Source organism: Camelus bactrianus, chromosome 35 (genome assembly GCF_048773025.1).
Source record: "Camelus bactrianus isolate YW-2024 breed Bactrian camel chromosome 35, ASM4877302v1, whole genome shotgun sequence".
Lineage (NCBI taxonomy): Eukaryota > Metazoa > Chordata > Mammalia > Artiodactyla > Camelidae > Camelus > Camelus bactrianus.
The window spans coordinates 23,557,117-23,578,187 of NC_133573.1; the positions used below are offsets into that span (position 1 = coordinate 23,557,117).

Sequence of the window (21,071 nt, forward strand, 5' to 3'; positions counted from 1 at the left end):
TCATCCATGTGTTGTAAAAGCTTTGACAAGACCTATGTCTAATCTGGTGACAGAATCCTGGGAAGGTGGTTGTCAGAAATATAAGGAAAAAGGATCAAATTTTGGAGAAGTGCTGATGCAAGATAGAAGGTTCTCACTCATATCTGAGGCCCAATAGAACGGTTCAAGGACACGCGCTGGCGCTGGGGGATCAGTTTTGCATTCTAGAAGGAGTTCCCACAGCAGAATGAGAGTGTGAAAACATAAAGCCATCATCACCTCCTGCAGGAGACTGAAGTCAAGCCATCTCAGTGGCCGATCTCGAGCAGCTACACGGAGGCATCTTGTCCAGATAACATCACCACCTGGGCTGAGAAGAAATGCTTAACTTGGCCAGAAGAGCAGTGTTAGTGGGCCACTGGCATTAGCTCCAGGCTTCAGATTCTTAGGGGCTCCTTATGTGAGCACTTCAGAAGTGCTACATCCCTGACATCAACTGGATACAGGGCAGTTTGTGTAATACCTCAAGGACCACCACTCCCAGCTGCAGACAGAGGAAGACCTTACAGAAAGGCTAGGTTCCAGTGACCCCTGGAGGAGGTGAACTGAGCTGCAGAGTGCCAGGTTCATATCTGATTCCTAGAGTCTCATAATCTTGCAGCCAGTCATTATTTTACTGCTTTTTAGGATCCAGCAAAAGGCAGACAGTTCATTCAAGTATTTACTTCATCTATATACATGATAAAGAGCTCTCAGAAAACGTCTCCCAAAGCAACCTTGGGCTTATCTTCACAAATAAATAAAGCCCAGATTTAAAGAGAGACAGCATCCACTGTTAATTTTCCCCCATCACTTCTTTTATTCTTATTTCAACTTCTATAATGTAATTGGAAACTAATTGCACTTCAGTGGTGAAAAAAAATTGAGTCACAGGCAATTGATTCTCTTTTGTCCGGTTGAAAACATTTCCATTGAGGGTACAAGATGAACAGGAAAGGTTAACACATTATTTTGATCTTTCTTAAAAATCAACTACACTGACTTAGGTTTCTCCACAGATTGAACAACAGATGCTTTCCTACCAAAGTTAACTTTCTCTTAGAATTTATTGGGTAAAAATCATACAAGGAAACAGAAGGAAAATTCCCTGGATAAACCAATCTTTTAGAAATAAAAATAGATTGTTTCATATTGTCAGAAGAATTTGAAATTAATTCTAAATGGCATCCATGTTCTATAAAAAAAATAGGATTTGGAAATAGGAATTGACTGAATGACTCATTTTTCCTTGAATAAAACCATCAGAAAAGCAACATTTTGAGGAGGTAATATACCACACCACTAGATGACAGTCTTTGAGGTCGGGAAATCTGAGCTGAAATCCCAGCTTCTAATAACAACTCAAACTGGGTATGTTTTCTTTAGCAATTTACTTCTTTGCTCCAAGCTTCACTTTCCCGCAAAGAAGAAGACAATGTTAATATCCACCTCTCAGCTGAGCAAGTCAATTAATCTCTGTGACCCGCAGTTCCTCTAGCTATAAAAATGGGCTGTTAATGCTGATCTCAGAGACTTACTATTAGAACTAAGTGAAACTTGCTAAAATACAGTAAATGTAAAGAAACATTAATCTCATAATTGAGTTGCTTCACATTACTTGTGGAACATGGTGGTGTATAAATTAGAAAGTAATTAAATAGTGTTAAAATAAATACAAATGGAGAATGGACTTGGAAATTCTCTGAGCAGACAAAATTTTTTTTTTTTTGGAGGGGTGGGCCAGGAGGCTGGAGAGGGAGTGAGGAATATTTTGAGACAGTGTAACATCCCACTTCTAATTAAACTTTTACCCACTAGTTTAAACACCCATGGATGAGCATTACCTGAAACTGTTATTAATGTGGTGGTTACTAAGTGGTGATTTTCAAAAATTTTTATCAGTCCATTAATAATTAATTAATTAGAAATTAATTTTCAATACATGTTAATCTGATTTTTTAAGGTATCTCAATGAGCTTATAAATTTTTTAAAAGATAGTTGCATTTTTAAAATTTTATTGAGATATATTCGACATAAAACATTACATTAGTTCCAGGGTTACAACATAATGATTTGACATTTGTATATATTGTGAAATGATCACCACAATGTCTAGTTAACATCCATCACCATTATGTAGCTATGAAACTTTTTTTGCCTTGTGATGAGAACTTTTACAATCTACTCTCTTAGCAATTTTCAAATGTGCAGCACAATATTATTAACTTTAGTCACCATGCTGTATATTACAACCACATGATTTATTTCTTTTATACCTGGAATTTTCTACCTTTTGAAACCCTTCACTGGTTTCACCCATTCCCCATCCCCTGCCTCTGACAATCACCAGACAAAACCACTGAAGCCACAAAAAGCAAAACTAAATATACTTTACTTGATGAACATAAGTGAAACTTGGGTTATTTCTTGTATATGCCTCTGGTAATCATAAAAGGAACAAGTCATCTTCCTAAAGATAATCAGTTTTAACCAGTCTCCTGCCATCTGGAGACCCCTATTGTCATAACCAATCACTGTAAAGTTTAACAGACTTCCTCATTTTAACTTTATAAGCCATCCTGTAACTCCGTGTGGCTGAACTTCATTATCAGTTCTGAATTTTACAGCTCCCAGTTCGAAAACTGTTCTTGCATGCACAATAAACTTTTAATAAATGCTATTTTATTGATCTGGTAGTTTTAATTTTGCTATTTCTGGGTTTTTGACAATACATGGAATTGGTAACATAATTAGTAGAATTGTCTAGTTATGAAAAATAGAAAACCTGATTTACATTTGGCAATGGCCTGATTTGCATTATTCTTGCCTTTTTATCATTGCATGGGTTTGTCGTGGAGATCAATGTCTACCAGGCATAAACAGACAAACACATTTTACCTCTTGACCTGGTCAAATCTGAATGCAAGTGGACACACGAGGTAAAAACGCAGCTGAATGTTGGCCCTATTCTGACTTCATCAGTTTTCAGCTCAGGTTTCTTCCCAAAGAAAGCTAATTTTTTTTTATTGCTTTATCTCTGCTTCTCAAACCCTGGAGTATAACATTTCTAGAGATTTCTGCACAGCCATGAAGATTTTTTCCCACACAAAACCAATGTCTCAGACTTCTGTAGTTCTTCTGACAAGTTCTTTATATCTGTTTCTCTTTCAGACACAAATGTCAAACTCGAGGGTGACTTTATTTGAACTTTTTTTTTCATATGACACAGTCATACAGAAAATTTTAGTACAGTTGTAACATCCTTTAAATCTCCATTTTTAATATCCCCATGTGACAGCATTCATTATCATCACACTTATTATAGTTGCTAAGGATGGGAAGTTATTGTTAAACAGGATTTTAAGGTACCAGTAATATTAATACAGACATTAGAATTCACTGTGTTTAGGAGCTGGTACTTTCCTGATATTTAACTATTTTTGAGTCTCTGCTTGAACATCTCAGCTTTGGAACGTGTATAAGGCATATCCAATAGCACACCTAAAGACAGAATTTTTTTTTATAATTAAATACTTAATACATACAAATACACTACATATACAGTAAAAAGATAAATTCTAAAACAGGCACAATATAGCCACCACCCTACTTTAAAAATAAAATAATATCAATATTTTTACATTTTTCTCTTTGCCCCTTTCATGTATCAATTGTATATTCCCTCTTTCCTCAACAAAACCTTGAATTTCATGAACTGTTGCATTAAAATTTAAAAGGATGCACTATTAGTAACTTATAATTGAAAAACATTTGAGATACTCATGGAAAAAATAATATCAAAACTCACATCTAAAGGTTGTTACTTTTTCAAAAGTAATTATTTTATATTTAAATTCAATTTTAATATTATAAATGATATGTAGAAAACTGGGGAGGGGAAATTATTCACAAGATAAAATTCACAATAAAATAAATTTCTTAAAGACAATTTCTCCCAGCTTCACTAAGATTGACAAATATAAATTGTATATATTTAACGTGTACAACATGGTGATTTGGTATGCATTTACTTTGAGAAATGATAACCACAATCAAGCCAATTAACACATCTATCATCTCACACAGTTACCTTTTTGTGTGTTTGGCAAAAACACTTGAGATCTACCCTCTTAGCAAATTTCAAGGAAATAATACATCATTATTAATCATAGTCACCAAGCTATATATTAAGGCTCCAGAACTTATTCATCTTTTGACCAAGATCTCCCTGCTTCCTCCTTCCCTCAGCCTCTGGGAAGCATGATTATACTCTGTTACCATGGGTTTGACTTTTTTAGATTCCACCTGTGAGATCAGATAGTATTTGTCTTCCTGTGTCTGGCTTATTTCACTTAGCATAATATCTACCAGGTTCATCCAAACTGTTGTAAATGGCAGGATTCCCTTGCTTTTTAAGACTGAATAATATTCCACTGCGTATACCACATTTCCTTTAGCCACTCATCTGTCAACAGACATGTTGGCTACTGTGAATAATGCTGCAACAATACATTTTTTATTTACCTTGTTAACATTCAGTCTAAATTATACAGTGCTGCCTTTTAAACAAAATTCTATTTCAGTTAGCAATATACTCTACACCCTACATGCCGCTTTTTAGCATTTAGGAATTAAAGCTTATTTAGTCACAGGTCTGGCATTTCAAACTTAACTCCAGCATGGTGTAGTAAAAGAGTAAGAAACACAAACTCTGAGGTACAGGCTCAGTACTCATTAGATGCTACAAGCTTCAGTCTCTTCATCTATGAATGAATTTTTGCCAATACTAATATATATGATATATATGAGACATAAATGGTGTGTAATATATAGAACATATAAATAAACATATATATTACATAAATGTGCTTTTATCCACAAAGAGAAGATTAAAAGGGGTTTGGTTATCTCTAAATTTTACAAATTGCTCTTGAAATATCACAGATTATTTCCAAAAATATTTCTTAGGTAGATTATAATTATAAATGCTCCCCCCAAAAAGCTATTCAGAACAACTAGAATTAATTTTTTTTAGGACGTGTTCTGTCCTTGGCTCAGGGAATGCAAAGATGAATTAGATCTCCTACCCTCAAGAAGCCCATGGAAACATTCTCTCTGCTATGTCTGTAAAGATTTCATTTCCACCCGAGCCTGCATCATCTCCGCAAGCCTGCGTCATCTCCCCAAGCCCTCATCACCCCACCAAGCCCACATGTCTGAAGCCCACATCATCTGCCCAAGCCTACATCATGTCCCGAAGCCCACTTCTCCCCAAGCAGACATCATCTCCCCAAGCCGGCATCATCTCTCCAAGCTGGTGTCATCTCTCCAAGCCCATATCTCTTGAAGCCCACATCTCCCCGAGCCCACATCATCTCCCCAAGCCCACAGAGCTCTGCCCTTTGGCTCAACAAGCCCAAACCCCTTCAAACAAACAACAACCCAGGCACAAATCTGAAACTGCATGGTAGTGAGGCAGTAAGTGCAGAAGGGCCCCAGCCCCAGCGTTGGTCTGGCCAGGGCAAGGGTACAGGGGGAGGGGGTGGGGCAGGCTAAACAATGTGTCTAAGTATCTAAGCCCTTAGTTCCACATCAGCAGCCCCTCCCCATCCCTAAGGGGGATGGACAGTTGCCAGCGTCACTCACTGTGCCTTGCACCCCCAGCCCACACCCCACAGGGACCCCTCACACCCTCCTCCTCCTGGGCTTCCAGTGGCGACCCCTCCCTCACAAGTTACCATGATCCCAGGGAATCAGATTCAACTTCCTTTATTTTAGTTGCATGGATTTTTTTCTGAGTTTAAAAAAAAAATTCGAAAGGACTTTTAAAGATCCATACATGCGTTTATTAAGTGCCTACTTAACTGCAAAGCACTGTGCTGGGCACTGTGGGGTGGGTTTTCTTAAGTATAAGACCAGTACGACCCTCCGGGACCCAGCAGAGCCAAGCCCACCACCCGCAGCACCGACCTGCTCGTTAGCACAAACTCCATCTGTTTTCCTCCTCCCACCTCACCTGGCCCTCGGCCCCCGTCTGTGCCTCCTGGGGTGACTTTCCCAATAAACCACCTTCCCACGAGTCCTTGATTGGGGTCTGCCTTTGGGGAACCCAAACTAAGCCAAGGGGCAGATTCGCATCAGCCACTCAGGGAACATGCCCTCCCCTCACACACACACACAAAGTGGAAACAAAGTTGAGCAAAGGAAGATATGTTACAGTGAGGCCACAGGACTGGTTGCTAAATGAACCCCACAGGCAACAAATATGACAGAAATTGAGAGGAAAATTCCACTCCGACACGTTCGTGAGCAGGTGGAACTGTCTATGGGAAGCTTTGGCTTTTCAAGCCAGACGAGATCTCAGTGCCCAGTTACCTTATAGATTGTCACATCACACAGACAAGGTCTAAATGATGAAAAAGATACTGACCTAGCCAGTACTGGTACCCAAAACAGGATGCTCTGACTGAAAGCTGGGGCACCCTCCCTGGTGACTGTCAGAGTGAGCTGCCCCATAAATGTTCCAAGCTTTCTGGAAGTTTACTCAGCAGCGTTCAGAAAAAAGGAGAAGCAGTGTGTTGTCCCCAGACTCCCCTCTGGAGGCCCCTGGAGAAGGAGTTTATGAGCTGCTACATCTCTGGTTCCTTCTTTGACATTCACTGGCTTTTTGATGAATGTTAGAGCAATTTTTCTGTCAACAGCTTCTCATTAGGGGCCTGGTGATGTTCTTTGTGATCGTTATTTTACTCAGTATCATTCCTGGTCACTGTGAGGAGAAGAGGTTCCATTTAGATACCATCCATCTTGGCAGCAGCAAAGAGCTCAGATAATCCCACTTAAACACTCCTGCACTGACAGCTGCCCCGGGGCTCGCACACAGAATTCAGATGAACGACCAGCCTTGAGTGAATGGCGCATCTTCTGGCTTGGCGCCTCCCCATTCCTTTAAAGACATATTTCAGGTTTGATAGTCTCTGTTTCTTTAAAAAATGAATAATGGATAACTTGTTGGTGAAATAATTACCCGGACTTACTTCTTAGAGATGACAGATTCTCACCATGAATGACAAGTCTGCCTTGAGAAAGTCTGACCAGTAGGTGTTGGAGGAAGGTGTCCAGTTTCCTTAATGGACTGTTTATCTCAACCCTGAAATGCACTAATTAACACAGTGGTGCCTTAGGAAGACCCTCGGAGACATCTGAGGCTCCTGCCATACATCAGCACCAATGCCGACCTTCCTACCGCCAGATACATGAATCTAGCCTGGAATGGCTGTTTTCCCAAGAAAGTTTGGTTTTTGTTCTGTTTTGTTTATTACGAGCAATTTCAAACAGGGGAAAATCGAGAGAAGATATAGTAAACCACCACGTGCCCCTGGTCCAGCTTTAACTATCATCAGTGGAGAATTCATCCATCATCACGGCCAATCTTGTGTCATCTGCCCGTCCCCACTCCTCCCACCCTGCCCTGCTCCAGACTATTCTGAAGTGAATCCGTGTCCCCTCATCAGAATAGAAGAAACTGCTCTCTCCCAGAAAATCCCAAGGGATGTGGGAGCCCTGTGTTGGGAACGAGGGTCAAGGAGCAAATATTAGGACAAAAGACACTCCTGGTCCTCTAATCGCTCAGGAAATGACCAGGCTCTCAGGAGCCCTGTGCCAGGACCCTGGGAACAGAGACTGATGTATACGTTTTTCTCTTATCTCACGACAGCCCCTTGGGTGTCTCTCTCCAAGTTGCTCCCATGGATCACTTTCCAAAATAACTCCCTCCATGGAGACCTGGGGCTCAGGCTCTGCCTTCTGGGGGAAACCAAGGCTGAGATGCCAACCCAGGGGAGGGGCAAAGGGAGTTCCGGGGTGACAGCCAGACAGGAGGCCTGGAGAGTGACCAGCCAGAGGAGAATGAAGGTGGCAGGAGGGACGTGTCCAAGTACCAGCTGAAACTCACAGACCCATGGAACATGGATGATGTTGAGGAAGGTTGTTCTGAGAGGCTAGCAGGAGGGCAGAGGGAACAGCACGTATCTGTTTAGGCTGAATCAAAGGCCATCACTGCTGACTGAGTCAGTGGAAAGGATGCAGGGATGTGCTTGGGGTGAGCACACACTCTGTAGGAGCGAACTTTGGTAACACAAATCCAGATGCTTTAAAAATCCCCATACTTTGCACCCTCGGGAAAAACTCAGAAATTGAGAACACACTTTATGAAAAATTGTGAACCAGGGTGTTATTTCTATAAGGAATTTTTTATAAAAAGCAGAATTGCTTGGTGTTCAATGCAAGGGTGGTGATTCCAGGGCATCTGCTGGAAAGAACATCGCGCAGCCACAAAGTGATTGCTCTAGGCAGAGCGGGGTCCTGTGTCAACCAGAAAAATGGCTGGAGTGGAGAACTGGGGAGCTCTGAATTACACCTGTAGTTCGGTTAATAGAAATGCACCAGCGTTAAGTTCTTGGTTGTGGTGAATGCGGTGGTGTCTGGTGGCAACGTTAGAGGAAGGAGATCAAGGAACAACTCTTCTGTAAATCTAGTATTGTTTCCGAATCGAAAGGTTTTTTTTTAAAACTGGTATGTATCTGTATTAGGGCTCTTTAGAGAACCAGAACCAAGAGAATAGAATAGATGGATGCATGGATGGAAAGGTAAATAGACAGAGATCTCTAGAAAGAGACTTGTCACAAGGATTTGGCTCTCATAATTATGGGGGGGCTGAGAAGTCCTGTGACTTGCCGTCTGCAAGCTGGAGACCCAGGTGCATCAGTGGTATAGTTCAAGGACCTGAGAACCAGGAGCACTGTGGGCAGGAGACCCACATCCAGCTCATACAGTTGGGCAGGCAGGGCGAAATCTCCCCTCCTCCACCCTTTTGTACTAACCAGCCCTCAGTGGACGAGACCCAGCGGCATTGGGGAGGACCATCCACTGTCTTCCGTTCACCCATTTAAGTGCCAGTCTTTTCTGGGAACACCCGACAGACACACTCCCCAGGAGCAGTGTTTAACCAGCTAATTGGGCAGCCTGGAATCCGGTCAAGTGGACGCATAAAATTAACCACCACAGTATCGGTGTTCGGGTGCACACAGCCCAGCCCTGGAGAGATGCACCCAGAGAGGGCAAAGGTGTTTGCCTCCGGCGAGAACAGCTGGGCAGTGCAGCTGGGGGAGGGAGACTGACTGACGTCTTGAATACCGTCTTGTACGTTCTCATCACGTACACATCAGACTACATTCAGAGAAATTAAAAGTGCTCCCCCTGCTGCCCAGAGAGAGGTCTGTCCCGTCACAAATTGAAGGGACTGTTTCACGATGCCGGGAGCCCTGGATGTCCTCAAACTTCTCATGGCAGGAACCCACGTAGGTGGCACCCGCCTTGACTCCCAAATGGAACGCACACGGACAGAAGCAATGGCAGCACCTACATCGTAAATCTGAAGAGAACCTGGGAGAAGCCTCTGCCACACCTACCTCTCACTTCTGGAACTTTCACTAACTAGACCCAGGCAGGAGCTTTCAGGAGCTGTGACTTCTGATGGTTCCTGATCCCAGCTCTGACCGCTTGCCTCTCCCAGAGGCCTCTGGCCATGTGGACACCACAATCCAGGCAGCAATGAGGGGGCTCATTCAGCGTGACCGAGGTGGGCGTGCTGGCCTGGAACTCCGCACATATGGGGCACCGTCTATACACCTGCTCTCTGCTCCCACAGAGATCCTGAGGAGATGGAAAGGGGGAGCCCAAGGAGGATTGTTGGGGGGCAGGGGCCACCCAACTCACCCCCTGTGCCCACCCAGCAGTGCCCCTGAGGAGTAGTCCACAGTCCCCACTTTTCAGGCCACCAAATGTGTAGGAAGGACCACTGAGTGGTCTGAAGCTGTTCTTCCAAAGACTCAAATAGAAATTGTAAACCAAAGTGACGGACAATAGACCCTTTCTAAAAAAATTTTTTTTAATGTAAGAAGTTACAGGTACAGGCGCACATCCCCTGCTCTCAGGGATGCAGATGGCGAGAGGGCGTTTTGTATGCAGGGTGTGTTCAGGAAGTGCCCTCGGATGCGCAGCCGTGGAAGATGAGGGGAGCAGATCTGGCAGAGGCAGGGCCCAGCTGCAGCACACCCACTGGGAGCTCCAGAGCCCGAAGGACCGCCAGGTTCTTCCCCACTGGGCCACTCTGCCTCCGTCAGTCCCTGGATGTGGGCTGTGCTGGGAAGGGCAAGCCTGGCCCAGGTGGGCCCTGGGGCTGAGGGATTCCCCGAGTTCATCCCGGGAAACGGGTCTGGGCGACACGTTGGGCCCCTCACAGTAGTAAAACATGCCCATGAGAACATGGAGAACAATTATGATGTGCTTAGAGAAAAAAGACACAGGACACACATTTTTATCTGTAGTATGAACAATTGGGCAAAGCCAAACAATGAAACAATTTTTACAACCTTTTCAGTTTCCTAAAAAAAGGACCAGAAGAAAACATTCCAAAATGTAAATAGTCATTTTTTTCTGGAAGTGGGGCTACACATAATTTTTATTCTTCGTTTTACTTTTCTATACTTTCCCCAAATGGTCTATGATTTTTAATTAATCAAAAATCTGAAAAGGGGGTCATGGGATCTGCTTTTGTTGCTTCTGTTATTAAGCTTTGATACCATTTCATGAATTAATTCTGTGCTTCTAGGAATATTGAATCATGATCACGTAATGTCCAAATGTTTAGGGTACTATGTAAGAAAGAAATTGATCCTATAAAACAACACACTCCTTGCCCTTTTAGGGAATTACAGGTTCAAAGAAAAAGTCTGGGGCCTTTTCTTTGGAAAAGATAAGCCTTCAGTTAGAATCCCTTGTTCTCTGCACTTAAAGCAGCAGTTACAAACTTTTCCAGCAGAGGACAGTGAAAGCTCAGCTCTCGATAGAAATCCTAACTGGCTAGGTTACCAGAACTGGAAAGTCACATTTGTTTTTCAGTCCTGAGAATAAAAGAAATATAGTTAGAAGATTCAATATCAGTAAAGTGAGTTAGATGTCAGTTCAGCTGAGGCAGTGAAGAAGAAGGAGCTCATAAATATAATTGTTTTCTTTTTAAAAATATTTAATAATAGAGTCAGCTAAGCTTACAGTGTGCTATAAAGATTGTTCCCTGATTTTTATTCCTGGCTGGTTGTCAGAAGAAAGACTTCATATCAGGGTTTCTCATACTCGACACTGGGGACATGTGGGGCCAGATAATCCTTTGTGGTGGGGCTGTCCTGGGTGCTGCATCCACTGCAGAATGTGCAGAACCACCCCTGGTTTCTACCTACTAGGTGCACATAGCAATGTCCCCCACCAGCTGTGACAACCGGTATGGTCTCCAGACACTGCGAAATGCCAGATGCGTTCAAAAGTCCTGAAGGAGGAAAGCCTGCAGGCTCGGGTATCTACCCAGCAGGACTACCATGTAGAATAGGAGAGAGGAAGGATTTCTCAGACAAGCAAAAGCTGAAAGAACTCAGCAACACTAAATCTATCCTAAAAGAAATACTGAAAAGTCTTCTCTAAACAGATATTGTCAAATGTCCCCTGGGGAGAGGGACAAGATCCCCCCCCCCCCAGTTGAGAACCACTGCCCCTGATGATTATCTGGGCCAGTCAGTTTCTAGTTAAACGTGGTATTCATGGTGTAAATGAGGTCAGAAGGGAGTTTCAAGCCTGCCTTGGGCGTTAACATTAAAGGGTAGGGTTTATTGAGCGCTTCCAGGCCCTGGGCTAAGAGCTTCCCACGTAACTTGGCAGGTGGCTGCTCCTGTTCTACACCCAGCTCCTGCTCAGAGCTCAGCGCCCTCCACCTTCTGCAAAGAGATTCAACTCTCAGAAGCCTTTAAAGAAAAATGGAAATATTACTGAAGATGTCCTAGGAGATGAAGACAAGCCTCTTCATAATGCTCTCCCATTGACATGTCCACCCTTGACCTCCCCCTGTCTGCCCTTGACCCCCCCAAATTCCTTTACCCGGCCTGACAGGGGAGGGGCAAACTTCTGTCTTCAGCTCCAGCTCACCCAGCGCCCCTCACAAGACAGTGTCATTCCTCCAGCACACCCCATCCCAAGACCCTTACCAAAGTGTCCCCTCTTAACAGATTTGCAGACCTAGTAAACAAGCTTATGGTTACCAGGGGAAAGGAGGTGGGAAGGGATAAATTTGGGAGTTTGAGAGTTGCAAATGTTAGCTACTATATATAAAAACAGATTTAAAAAGACAAATTCCTTCTGAATAGCACAGGGAACTACATTCAATATCTTGTAATAACCTTTAATGAAAATGAATATTTATCTTGTGGTAGCTCACAGCAAAAAAGAATGTGACAATGAATATATGTATGTTCATGTATAACTGAAAAATTGTGCTCTACACTGGAAATTGACACAACATTGTAAACTGACTGTAACTCAATTTAAAAATGTTTTAAAAATGAATATATATATATATATATATATATATATATGCATGACTGGGATATTGTGCTGTACACCAGAAATTGACATATTGTAACTGACTATAATTCAATTTTTTTTAAATCCCCCCTTCAAACAAGTTTCTTGCTACCAAGAAATATTTTTCTCCATATTGTTATACTTCCATTCATCTCATTTTTATAGACAAGGATACCAAGGGATTGCCCCCCAGATCTCACAGATAAGTGATGGGAGCAGGACTCAGGCTCCAGACACAGAGAACGAACCTCTCAGGGCTCATGATACTTTTATGGGCTCACAAAAATGTTTTCATGTTTACTTCTTTTAAAGTCAGAAAAACGTTGTCATAAAGTAGAATTTTAAATTTTTTCTGGAGGACAAGGCCCATCAAGGCAAAAGTGCCTGCCCCCCCCCCCAAAGTCATCTGGTAGCCCTGAAATGCTCTGTTTTTGGTGAGAGTGTAGCTGATACCCACCTATTTGATACAGGTCCAGTCTTGGTCAAGCAGAGAGCTGACCCCAGTAATAGGGGAGAAACTGTAAAAAGCACAGGTCTTATCAATTATGGGATCGGTCGGGTCATTTTCATACACTGACATCCTCACTCAACAAACATTTCAAATGGTCTGCTGCAAATGAAAAAATAATATTTTTAAATATGACTAAACTTTTGGTTTAAACACAAAATTAGTTCCAAGTGATGAAAAACAGGATTTTTTAGAATTTGACACTAAATCCTTGAGGCACCATGATCTCATTAGATACTTTTCCAGCACTGGGGATGGGGGAGTCACACTCCTTCACTCAATTTACTGCCCCATTTCTGTACCAACTAGAGGTGATGTCTTAGTCTGTTCAGGCTCCCGTAACAAAATATCATTGGTTGAGGGGGCTTAACAACAGAAACCTATGTTCTTACAGTTCTGGAGGCTGGAAGTACAAGATCCAGTTCCTGGCAAGGCCCAGTGTTGGTGAGGGCCCTCTTCCTGACTTCCAGACAGCTGCCTTCTCACCGTGTCCTCACACGGCAGAGAGAGACCTCTGGTGTCTCTTCCTCTTCTCGTAAGGAAACCGGATCTATCAGATCAGGGCTCCACCCTCATGACCTCATTTAACCCCAATCACCGCCTTGAATTGTCTTCCTCTCCAGTGCAGTCCCATGAGGGGCTGGGACTTCAACATCTCAATTTGGAGGTGACAGTTCAGTCCATAGCCAGTGAGCTGGTCAACCAATTCATAGCTGGCATATTTTTAGTATTTAACTGCAAAGACTGCTCGAAACAATCAAGGAGGAAGGGTGTCGTTCTTTGAGCATTCTTTCCAAAACCTCACCTCTTCTCTGCTCCTTTGCTCCAATTAATGCAGAATATAATGACATCATACCCTGATGGCAATCTCTTCTTTCATGCCTGGAGTTGGTGAGTAATATGGGTTATTTCTGTTTGGGGTGAGGGGGGATGTTTTGGGTTGGGTTTGGGTTTTTTCTTCTTCTTTCCTACTCTGAGAACAAGAAAAAGCAGGATTTCTGCTTAGGAAAGGTGGTAAATTAATCGCCGAGGAAAGAAAATCTGTCAGAACTGACTGTTCCATTCAGCAGGTAACATTTCTCAGTAGTCTCTGTTTTCTGCTAAGCTCTGTTTCTCCACAGTTGACTCTGATTCTGAAGAGTCCATTTTAATGGAGAAATAAGATTTTTTGAAAACGTATTTAGCAGGGTCACAAAATTATACCATTAATTCTGTTTTGTTTGGTCTGATGTTACACGTATATTCCCTGAGCACATGGTCCCTCTTGGCTGAACGCCACTCTTTCTGATGTTTGCACTGATGACTTCTTGATGTTCAGATAATTTTCTGATGTTTAATCTGAGACAGCCCTTTGCTAACCACCCAATTCAGAGCTCTCTGGTCACACCATCCACCATCTCACTTTAATTCTCTTCTCAGCAACTACAACCCTGATGTTCTTTCTTTTTTCTTTTCCCTCCCTCTCTTCCTTGTCTATTTTCTTGCACTAGAATATACGTTGCATGAAGCGAGGGACCCTGTCTCTCTTGTTCATCTCTGGAGTCCTGATTTCAAGGACGTGCCTGGCATACAGGCGTTCTCAACAATTATTCGTGGAATGGACAAATGAATGAGTGAGTGAGTGAGTGAATGAATGTGCTCCCTGCAAGGAGGGGGATTCTGCTTTTTGTCTTGGTTCAGCCATTTCTGGCTTTGCTTGGCGAGCCCCTGACAGTCAGTGAGAGGACGGCGAAAGGAGCTGAGGCCAAGGAGAAGGATTCTTAACAGTGAAGGAGAGAGAATCAAGAAACAGAGAGGTGAATGGAGCGTGGGATTCAAGAATTCCCCTTGAGGGGGAAAGACCTCTACGCTGAAAACCAAGAGACACTGGTGAAGGAGACTAAAGAAGACACAAATAAACAGAAGGGTATTCCATGATCTTGAATTGGAAGAAATAATATTATTAAAACGTCCCTACTACGCAAAGCCATCTATAGATTCAGTGCAATTTCTATTCAAAATTCCAATGGCATGTTTCACAGAAAGAGAACAAAGCGTCCTAAAATCTGCGTGGAACCACAGAAGGCCCTGAATAGCCAAAGCAATCCGGAGAAAGAAGACAAAGGTGGAGGCATCACGTTTCCTGATTTCAAACTACATTACAAGTAAACCCACGCATATACGGTCAATGAATTTACAGCAAAGAAGCCAAGAATATACAATGGGAGAGGACAGTCTCTTCAATAAATGGTGTTGGGAAAACTGGACAGCCCCATGCAAAAGGCATTAGATTATAATATGTTTAGAGCTGACATTATATAACATAATGCTATATAACAAAAATATGACTTTTCTTTTTATTAGAGAACTACTATGCAGTTACCTAATAAAATTTTGTAGAGAGAGGTGCTTCAGGAAATGAAAAGAAGTACGCGTGAAGGTCCCACTTGTTAGCATGTCCAAGAGTGGGCTTAAAGTGGTCTCCACTTTGGTAGTTCAGACGCACTTGTCAATGGCTGTCAAAATTTCCCGCTGGAACTATGCATGTTAGGATCACCTGGAATGTTTCATGCCAGACCTGCTGAAGCAGAATCTCTGGGTTTGGGGGAATGCGGGTATTTGCAATTTTAACCAGATCCTCCATTGATTCTTACACATTATATCAAGAGGAGGAGAGAGAGAGACCCAGTGACCAAGCAGAAAATCTTCCTGTGCAGCACACACAAGTTCACAGTTAATAAACCTCCCCCACGCCTGTGTTTGTTTTGTCTAGTCCTAAAGTTGCTTTTAAGAAAGGAGTTGAAATCCTAGCCCCTGAAGCTTGTTTGTTTGTTTTTTAAATGATGCTTTGATTTCTCAGTCGGGTTGGGTTTATGTTGCCCTTGGCATCCTCCCAGGGAATTTTAGTGCCAGTGAGAAAATGTGTCTGCCCTCTTACCCACTTTTGGAGCACGATCTCGCAGGAGGTCCCCAACTTGAGACACCTGAAACTCAGAGTCACATACAGAGGCACGGGTTTGGAACCTGGCTAGGCTTCAAGAGCAACCAAAGAAAATCCGAAGGCTAACTCCAAGGAGAGTGGACCTTCCCCAAGGACACCTGGAGGATCTGGAAGGCTAAAGAAGTCAATTTCAATAACAATGGGAAACTGGTTGTAGCTCTTTCTAGATGTGTTGCATTGATGGCTATTCGTATGAGAGAGGTGACCATCCCCTCCATGCTTAGGCTCGCAAAGGGTAGGGGCTTGAATCGAGGATCTTGGAAGGAATGCACATGCCTTGAAGATGAGGTCTACTCGTATGAGTTGTGTAGAGCACCCCAGATAAGATCCATGTGTAAAGGCTCATTTATAACAGTAGTAGCTTAAGTTCTACTCAATTCCGGTGAGTTTTTGGTGTGTGCCAGAAGCTGTCAACCAAGCAAGCACACAAATGCCTGCCTTCCCCCAGGGACAAGGTCAATAGCAACAGATATCTCCAGCCCTGCCCACGCCTTCTGCCAGCCCTGCCCAGCGGGCCCCAAGCCACCAAAAAGCTCTGCTCTCATCTGCCTCACACTGGGCTTCCACATATGACTTCAAGTAAGGCAACTACCCTGCTCCTTTAAATTTTCTATTAAATGTTTGAAAATCATCATGCTCCCTAATGTAATGCCATTTAGGCCAAGAAAAAGGGATTACCCTCCCGAGGCAGAGAGCTCCCTCCGTTAATGGCAGGTGTCAGGTGTATTCACTTCCTCTCGTTGTTATAACAAGGGACCAAAAACTTAGTTGCTTAAAAACCTCAAATGTATTACCTCACAGTTCCAGAGGTCAGAAGTCCAACATGGCTTTTCACTGGACTAAAACCAAGGTGTTGGCAGGACCACATCGCTCCCGGAAGCTCCAGGGAGAACCTGTTTCTTTGCCTTTTCCAGCATCTACAAACTACCCACAGCCTTTGTCTTGCAACTCCCACCAGCAATCACATTGCCCCAACCTCTGCTCCCTGACCACGTCTTCATGGGCTCTGACCCTCCTGCCTCCCTCTTGTGGTTATATTGGACTCACCTGGACAATCCAGGCATCTCTTCCCAGTTCACAATTCTTAACTTAATCCCACGGGCCAAGTCCCTTTTGCCACATAAAGTAACATATTCACAGGTTTCAGGAATAAGGACATGGACATTTTGGGGGACTGTCATTCTGCCTACCACATAGGACCAGAACTCAAGTTCATTGATGCCCAGCCCAGGTGTCCCTACCACTCTCAAGCCCTGACTGCCCCATCCATCCTCTTCGGCTCCTCAGAGTGCAAAGTCATCTCTGAGGTTCAGGGACAGCAGCTAGTTTGCACAGCAGCAGAGGATTTCCTCTTAGAGTGGTAGTTTACCCTTGTGCACACCCTTTCCACTTCTGTCCTCCATAACCACCTGCCATGTCACCTGACTCCTCAGAAGCAAGGGGGGTGCCCCTTAGGTACAGCGTGTGTCTTGGTTGTTCACTGAAAGGGCTAGGGGTGGACTCTTCATCCAGGATTAAAGACAGTGCTGCTGACCTCCTGGGGCACCTCTTGGGGCCCTGAGTATGCTGGGATGGAGCATCCCAATATCTACAAGGCCATGGGAGTAACCCCAGGCCTGGCACAAATGCCCACTGGTCATGTAGATCAGAAGCCAGCAAAGAAGTGCAGAGGGTGGGGAGAAAAGGGAACCCTCCTACACTGTTGGTGGGAATGCAGTTTGGTGCAGCCGTTATGGAAAACAGTATGGAGATTCCTCAAAAGACTGAAAAATAAACTTACCATATGACCCAGGAATCCCATTCCTGGGCATATATCCAGAGGGAACCTTAATTCAAAAAGACACCTGCACGCCAATGCTCATAGCAGCACTATTTACAATAGCCAAGACATGGAAACAACCTAAATGTCCATCAACAGATGACTGGATAAAGAAGTTGTGATTTATTTACACAATGGAATACTACTCGGCCATAAAAAGTAATAAAATAATGCCATTTGCAGCAACATGGATGGCCCTAGAGAATGTCATTCTAAGTGAAGTAATCTAGAAAGAGAAAGAAAAATACCATATGATATCACTCATATGTGGAATCTAAAAACAACCAAAAACAAATGAACTTAATTATAAAACAGAAACAGACTCACAGACATAGAAAACAAACTTATAGTTACCAGGGGGGAGGGAGATGGAAAGGGATAAATTGGGAGTTTGAGATTTGCAGATACTGACTGGTATATATAAAATAGATAAACAAGTTTATACTGTATAGCACAGGGAACTATATTTGATATCCTGTAGTAGCTCATGATGAAAATGAATATTCATGTATGAATGAAGCATTGTGCTGTACACCAGAAATTGACACATTGTAAACTTTAATTAAAAACAAAAAAGAAAACAGAAGCCAGCAAAGGAGGGAATCAAGGCCAGGAGAGTGGCCCCGCCAACCACACGTCTGGTGTCCAGGTGCGGCACACATGTGTCTGTGGAGGACTAAGGTGGGTCATTTACGAGGTGGGTCTCTCTATTCACTGTCAGATAACACGCAGCAGAAAACTCTCCCCCACCCCCAGGTGAGCGTGCGCGCACACGCACACACACATGCGCGCGCGCACACACACACACACACACGGACACGCCCGGCACGCCCCGCCCCTCACATGACTGACCAGGCCAAACTGTAGTTCCCTGATGTCTGGGGCGGAGGGAATCAGGCTGGACTTCAGAGACACTGAAAGGTATTTCATGGCTTTTCAGGGAAGTAATTAGATACAATTCTACAATGGTTCAGTGGACCCAACAGAAGAGCTGAATTTCAAAATGCATTTGAACATTTGGAATTTAAGTTGTTTAATAGACTCAACCACCGCCATCAGAATAAGATTTTTTTAAGGAACAGAGGAAAAGAATTGGGAAGAGGACTGGGATGGAGGCAGACCAGACAACAAGGCTCCGGACCCCACTGTTCTCTCCTGAGGCTCTGGTTTTTGTGAGTAAATGCTCCTCTCCCTTTGGCTCCTCTCCTTTCAAAGCCCAGAAGAGGTTGGTTCCGAGAGTGCTGTCCACTTTCACACTGTCTCGGGAGGAGAGGATTTGCTGACCTTTTCATGCCACAATAGCTGGAAATTTGGCCTCTGAAGTGGGTTTGTTTTTTTTTTTTAATGTGATGGGTCACGAATTCCCCAATTTTCTGTTGTTTCTGCTGCCCCTATGGTCCTACATTCGTTTTGCTTCATTATCTTCCTGACCCTTGAAGGCATTTGAGCTCAGGAATTATGGTCCACACTGGTGACACCTAGACAGTGTCCTAAAAGTGTAATGAAATGTACAAACAGTGCTAAGACCTGTGTGCTAGATCCTCTCAGATAGAAAACCATTCAAGAGAAGGTCCTTGCCTTCAAGGCCCCCCAAATCCTGGAGAAATGGGGAGCATGGGTACAAGGCCTAACAAATGATGCAATGGCTGGAGTCTGCGAAAAGCACAGGAATGATCTCTGTAGGCTGGAAAGGACAAGAAATGACTTCTCTTGTTTATGACATCCAGACCCTTTATATGGCTTGGAAGATTTCCTTGTCAATTACTAAATATTACGTAGGTACTTGGAAGGACATTGCTTTCATTGGAGAGAATAAACCAGTGCGTCCTGGGAAAGAGAGAAGCGTTTGGGAAGCTGAACATGAGGGAGGGCTGGATGTCACCTTGCTGCTGGTAGAATGGGGAAGGTGAGTAAGCAGAAGACTGAGTCAAGAACCACAAGACGTGGCTTCTAGTCCTGGCTCTGCAGCTCCCCAGCTGTGAGATTTGGGGCAGATCATCTACCATTTTGAGATGTCCATTTCCACATCTGTACAATGAGGAAGGGGTGGGGAAGTGAGAATCATTTTTAGTTCAAACGCTCTGTGGTTCTAGGGGAGGAGACAGCCTTTTTCCTATAGTCTCCAGAAGATACGATAATGTTTGTTCCCATGTATTGTAAGGCTTGGTCACCAGATTTGCCCAAAGTGGTAATCCCCAGAATGGTTAAGCAGGGTTTCTGAATGTTTCCAAATGTATTTTAGTAAGAACATACTGAAAGCCTGATGAGAGTTATGACATCTTTATCTGGGCTAAATAAAGCACACCCTCCTATTCACACAAAATATTACCTAGAATCGCAGGGAACTGACGCACGGAGCTTAAATGCTCTCAAGAGAAAACAACAGGAAAAGACCACAACGAACTTCAGGGTCTTGGATCCGGCTCTGCCTGCTGTAGGCGTCTCATTCTTCTTAAAACAATCCAAGAAAAACCAACGTGAAGGTCTGAATTGAAAACAAACCTAGAAAAACCTGCTATAGACAATGAAAACTGTTTTGTTGCTGAGAAAGGTGGCCTAGAGAAGAGAACCCCAGGCCTGAGGGAGGAAGGCAGAATTAAAGCCATTCATATCGATCACAGCCAAAAAAGGAAGCCCTGCAGGAAAGGACTTGTGAGGCTGCAGCAGGAATTACAACCAAAGACAGGAAACTAAAACGGGGGGCTTATCTCATTAGCTCATTTGAATGCAAAGCTCCAGGGAGGTGTTTTGGCTCAAAGCAACCTTAATCCTTCCATGGAGGATTCCAAGATAAGCTGGAGAGTAATTCGTGCTCTCTCAAACCTCTCCTCTTGGTCCTCCCCCGTTTGGAAAGTGGGAAGGCATTCAGCTGGGTTAAGCGAGCATTTTATCATTTGAACTCCTGGAACACTTATGTGAGGTGTTCCTTTTGAAGCAGCCCAAGGGTGAGGGCACAGATGTGTCTCACAGAAGAGGAGAGGCAGAGCCCAGGGGTCCAGCATGGCCTTGGGTTTCATGCCCACTGCTGCTTCTGCTGCCCTGGGCTGCCTCCAGGTCAGAGGTGACCAAGCACCCAGGGCAAGGACTCCCACATCCTGTAAAGTCACAGGCAATACTGTCCTAATCTGCTCCCAATACAACTGACGTATTTATGGCTCCCAAGTCACTTAGGGAGAACGGCATCCCTGCAGAAGGGCAGAATCCACATGTGCAAAAGGACTTTGGGGACAAAAACTAACATGCAACAACTGGTGTGTTCTCCTCTTTCAGGGCTGTGCTT

General features: G+C 43.6%; 1 long non-coding RNA gene across 2 annotated transcripts; it reads right to left on the reverse strand.

Moving 5' to 3' along the window:
* Positions 1–9,979: 9,979 nt before the first annotated feature.
* On the reverse strand, positions 9,980–13,520 carry LOC141576032 (uncharacterized). 2 transcript variants are annotated; one of them, XR_012504248.1, is made up of 3 exons: positions 13,385–13,520; positions 12,942–13,002; positions 9,980–10,363 (listed from the first exon to the last, which is right to left on the reverse strand). It is a non-coding gene; the product is annotated as an uncharacterized LOC141576032 (long non-coding RNA). The 2 variants fall into 2 exon arrangements; XR_012504247.1 differs by having other exon boundaries at positions 12,942–13,094.
* Between the last annotated feature and the right edge of the window lie 7,551 nt (positions 13,521–21,071).